This window comes from Heterodontus francisci, chromosome 34 (assembly GCF_036365525.1).
Source record: "Heterodontus francisci isolate sHetFra1 chromosome 34, sHetFra1.hap1, whole genome shotgun sequence".
Classification (NCBI taxonomy): Eukaryota; Metazoa; Chordata; class Chondrichthyes; order Heterodontiformes; family Heterodontidae; genus Heterodontus; species Heterodontus francisci.
This window is the reverse complement of record NC_090404.1, coordinates 36,243,126-36,248,676: the sequence shown is the minus strand read 5'-3', so window position 1 is coordinate 36,248,676 and position 5,551 is coordinate 36,243,126. Positions and strand designations below refer to the sequence as shown.

Below are 5,551 nucleotides of genomic sequence, written 5' to 3'. Positions count from 1 at the left end.
CCAAAGGGCGTGTTTTTCTGCTGGATAACTCTATGACCGGCAGAGTTGCGAACCATTTGCTGTTTTTTTTAATGCCAGTCACGTTTGTGAGAGTTGTCATAACAGTAAAAGAAACTGATTACTTTCTGACCAGGAATCAAACCCAGAACGCGAGAGTGAATGCATTAAGCCCACACCACTCGAACACCAGTGAAGCTCACCCACGCCTTTTAATATTAGTTGCTTTTCCCATTTCTTCCCCTTCAACAGGCTGATTTGTTTGTTTATTTCTCACCCATTTTTTGCCTTTTGTTCAGTTTACGACAAATCCTCGATCTCTGATTGATACTGAGACATTTGAACATTTCCAACCAGCAAAGTGAGCAGCCAACTCAAGAAAGGTAAACACTGCTGCCACTGTGCGTCGGTGGTGGAGGGAGTGAATCTTTGTAGATGGGGTGCCAATCAAGTGGGCTGCTTTGTCCTGGATGGTGTCGAGCTTCTTGAGTGTTATTGGAGCTGCACCCATCCAGGCAAGTGGAGAGTATTCCATCCCACTCCTGACTTGTGCCTTGTAGATGGTGGACAGGCTTTGGGGAGTCAGGAGGTGCGTCACTCGCCTCAGGATTCCTAGCCTCTGACCTGCTCTTGCAGCCACGATATTTATATGGCTACTCCAGTTCAGTTTCTGGTCAATGGTAACCCCTAGGATGTTGAGAGTTGGGGATTCTGCGATGGTTATGCTGTTGAATGTCAAGGGGAGATGGATAGATTGTTTCTTGTTGGAGATGGCCATTGCCTGGCACTTGTATGGCGGGAATGTTACTTGCCACTTATCAGCGCAAGCCTGGATATTGTCCAGGTCTTGCTGCATTTCTACACAGACTGCTTCAGTATCTGAGGAGTCACGAATGGTGCTGAACATTGTGCAATCATCCGTGAACATCCCCACTTCTGACCTTACGATTGAAGGAAGGCCATTGATGAAGCAGCTGAAGATGGTTGGGCCCAGGACACTATCCTGAGGAACTCCTGCGGTGATGTCCTGGAGCTCAGATGATTGACCTCCAACAACCACAACCATCTTCCTTTGCGCTAGATATGATTCCAGCCAGCGGAGGATGTTCCCCCTGATTCCCATTGACCTCTGTTTTGCTATGGCTCCTTGATGCCATACTCAGCCAAATGCTGCCTTGATGTCAAGGGCAGTCACTCTCACCTCACCTCTTGAGTTCAGCTCTTTTGTCCATGTTTGAACCAAGGCTGTAATGAGGTCAGGAGCTGATTGGCCCTGGCAGAACCCAAACTGAGCATCACTGAGCAATGGTTTACCCCGTATCCTTGGACTATGACCCCTGGTTCTGGACCACGCCACCATCGGGAACATCCTTCCTGCATCTACCCTATCAAGGCCTATTAGAAATTTATAGGTTTCTATGAGATGCAGCGCCTAACCCCCACCCCACCACCGCCCCCCCCCCCCCCCGCCCCTTCACTCTTCTGAACTCCAGCGAATATAGTCCTAACCAATTCAATCTCTCACATGTCAGTCTCGCCATTCCAAAATTCAGTCTGGTGCACCTTTGTTGCGCTCCCTCTATAACAAGAACATCCTACTTCAGATAAGGAGACCAAAACTACACAGCATTCCAGGTGTGGCCTCACCAAGGCCCTGTATAATTGCAGCAAGACATTCCTGTTCCTTTACTCGAATCCTATCGCAATGAAGGCCAACATAACATTTGCCTTTATTAAAACACCTGTCGCACCTGCATGCTTACGTTTAGTGACTGGTGTACGAGAACACCCAGGTCTCGTTGCATATTCTCCTCTCTCAGTTTATAGGCATTCAGATAATAATCTGCCTTCCTGCTTTTGCTACCAAAGTGGATAACCTCACATTATTCACATTATACTTCATCTGCCATACATTAGTTTGTTCAGTTTGCTTACCCACTGTTTTTTTCATTTTGGCCCTTGTGGCTGTTCAATTTCCAGTCCGTTAACACCCTTTCTGTATGAATGCTTTGTCTTTTAGCACACCATTAACATATCTTTGCTCCATGACCTTCACAGCTATTCTGTGACCTTGTCCTATCTACACCTTCTCCTTGTTATCTCTTGCCCCACCCACACTTTACTTGCTTCTAACCTTTTACATTTCTAATATTTCCCAGTTCTGAAGAAGGGTCACTGACCTGAAACGTTAACTCTGCTTCTCTCTCCACAGATGCTGCCAGACCTGCTGAGTGTTTCCAGCATTTTTTGTTTTTATTTCAAATAGAGCACAGGTCTTCAGTCTGACAGTTGGAATTATGTCAGGGCCCATCGTGTTTTCTATATTCAGTGCTTTCACCCGTCTCTTGATAGCACGTGGATTTAATGGAATTCTCTCGAGGCTGGCATCAATGATGATAAGGACCAATCTTCTCTTCAACCCAGGACCGAATCCGCTTCCACCACACACTCGGTATTGGACAAAGCTTTGGCCCCAGCACTGATCCTTGAGGCACTCCACGAGTTGCAGTCTGATATCTTGAAAATGCTCCATTTATCCCTACTCGTTGCTTTCTGTCTGTTAACCTCTAAATCCTCCTTGCATGTTAATATATTACTTCAATTCCATGAGCCTTTATCTAGTGTATTAATCTTCGATGGCATCTTACCGAATGCCTTTTGGAAATCCAATTATACCACATTCCTGCCCTTTCAGTTACATCCTCAGAATTCTGCAATAAATCTGTCAATCAAGATTTCCATTCGGTAAAAACATGTTGACTTCGTTTGATCAGAGAATGATTTTCCCAGTGCTTGTTAATACTTCCTTGATGAAAGATTCGGACATTTTCCAGAGAACTGATGTTCGGCTAACTTGCCTGTAATTCCCCATACTACATGCAAAATAGTGTGGCTCCTGTGGCGCAATCGGTTAGCGCGTGGTACTTATACAGCAGTGCAATTAATGAGCTATGCTGAGGTTGTGAGTTCGAGCCTCACCTGGAGCATAGACTTTTAGACACGGGGATCAATGAGAAACAGCTGTCCAGTGCAGAGAGCAGTGGTTCGTTCGTCTGAACTGGCCCGAAAAAGGGGAAAAAGATAACTGTGAGGTGACATCAAAGGAACAGGAGCCACATGTGGTGAGAGCACTGCAAAACTTCATAGTTATTTCCAGCAGAGAAGGAGACAACTCGGTCCATGCCATCTCTGCACAGAGCAACGCAGTCAGGCTCGATGCCCGTAGCCCTGCAAGTCTGCTTTTCTCAGAATTCCTCCTGAAGGCATTGATCATTTCTGCTTCCACCACTCTTGTGGGCAGCGAGTTCCAGGTCATTATCACTTGAAATATAAAAACAGTGCTTCCCCATACTCCCCAACATCCTTTTTTTCCACAGAACTGGCAATTTGTGGTCGCTACTCCTTGTGCAGTCTGTTAATGGGAACAATGTTTCCTTGTCTAACTTATCCAAGCCTGTCATAATCTGGTACACTGCTATTAAATCTCCCCTCAATCTCTTTTGTTCAAAGGAGAACAACCCCAGCTCTGCCACCCTAAAATAAAAGCAAAATACTGCGGATGCGAACCTAACCTTGTAACTAAAATGCTCCATCCCTGGAACCCTTCTGCTAAATCTCCTCTGAACCCTCTCAAGGACCCTCATATCATAGAACATAGTACATAGAACAGTACAGCTCAGTGCAGGCCCTTCGGCCCACGATGTTGTGCCGACACTTTCACCTACTCTAAGATCAAACTACCTACATACCCTTCATTCTACTATCATCCATGTACCTATCCAAGAGTTGCTTAAATGTCCCTAATGTATCTGCTTCTACTACCACCGCTGGCAGTGCATTCCACGCACCCACCACTCTCCGTGTAAAGAACCTACCTCTGACATCTCCTCTAAACCTTCCTCCTGTCACCTTAAAATTATGCCCCCTGGTGATAGCCCTTTCTGCCCTGGGAAAAAGTCTCTGGCTATCCACTCTATCTATGCCTCTCATCATCTTATACACCTCTATCAAGTCACCTCTCATCATTCTTCGCTCCAATGAGAAAAGCCCGAGCTCCCTCAACCTTTCTGCATGAGACATGCCCTCCAGTCCAGGCAGCATCCTGGTAAATCTCCTCTGCAAACTCTCTAAAGCTTCCACATCCTTCTGATAATGAGGCGACCAGAACTGAACACAATATTCCAAGTGTGGTCTAACCAGGGCTTTATAGAGTTGCAGCACAACCTCGCTGCTCTTAAACTCAATCCCCCTGTTAATGAAAGCCAACACATCATATGCCTTCTTAACAAACCTATCAACTTGGGTGGCACCTTTGAGGGATCTATGGACATGGACCCCAAGATCCCTCTGTTCCTCCACACTGCCAAGAATCCTGTCTTTAAGCCTGTATTCTGCATTCAAATTCGACCTTCCAAAATGAATCACTTCACACTTTTCCATGTTGAACTCCATCTGCCACTTCTCAGCCCAGCTCTGCATCCTGTCAATGTCCCGTTGCAACCTACAACAGCCCGCCACACTATCCACAACTCCAGCAACCTTTGTGTCATCGGCAAAATTACTAACCCAACCTTCCACTTCCTCATCCAAGTCATTTATAAAAATCACAAAGAGCAGAAGTCTCAGAACAGATCCCTGCGGAACACCACTGGTCACTGAGCTCCAGGCTGAATACTTTCCACCCACTACCACACTCTGTCTTCTATGGGCCAGCCAATTCTGTATCCAGACAGCCAAATTTCCCTGTATCCCATGCCTCCTTACTTTCTGAATGAGCCTACCATGGGGAACCTTATCAAATGCCGTGCTAAAATCCATATACACCACATCCACTGCTCTTCCTTCATCAATGTGTTTTGTCACATTCTCAAAGAATTCAATAAGGCTTGTGAGGCATGACCTGCCCCTCACAAAGCCATGCTGACTGTCTCTAATCAAACTATGCTTTTACAAATAATCATAAATCCTGTCTCTCAGAATCCTCTCCAATAATTTGCCCACCACCAAGGTAAGACTGACTGGTCTGTAATTCCCAGGGTTATCCCTATTCCCTTTCTTGAACAAGGCAATAACATTTTCCACCCTCCAATCATCTGGTACCACTCCAGTGGACAGTGAGGACGCAAAGATCATCAAAGTTCTCCCTGTGTCTGCGTGGGTTTCCTCCGGGTGCTCCGGTTTCCTCCCACATGCCAAAGATTTGCAGGTTGATCGGTTAATTGGCCATTATAAATTGCCCCTAGTATAGGTAGGTGATAGGGAAATATAGGGACAGGTGGGGATGTGGTAGGAATATGGGATTAGTGTAGGAATGTTATAAATGAGTGGTTGATGGTCGGCACAGACTCGATGGGCCGAATGGCCTGTTTCAATGCTGTATCTCTGAACTAAACTGAATCATCGCCAATGGCATGGCAAATTCTTCCCTCGCTTCCCGTAATAACCTTGGGTATATCCCTTATGGCCCCGGGGACTTATCTATCATCATGTCTTTCAAAATTTCCAGCACATCCTCCTTCTTAATATCAACCTGTTCCAGCATATCAGCCTGTTC

The 5,551-nt window shown here is 45.9% G+C and overlaps 1 non-coding gene across 1 annotated transcript; it reads left to right on the top strand.

Annotated features, from left to right (window-relative positions):
* The first annotated feature begins 2,889 nt into the window (after positions 1-2,889).
* On the top strand, positions 2,890-2,984 carry trnai-uau (transfer RNA isoleucine (anticodon UAU)). The gene is made up of 2 exons: positions 2,890-2,927; positions 2,949-2,984. It is a non-coding gene; the product is annotated as a tRNA-Ile (tRNA).
* The last annotated feature ends 2,567 nt before the right edge of the window (positions 2,985-5,551 follow it).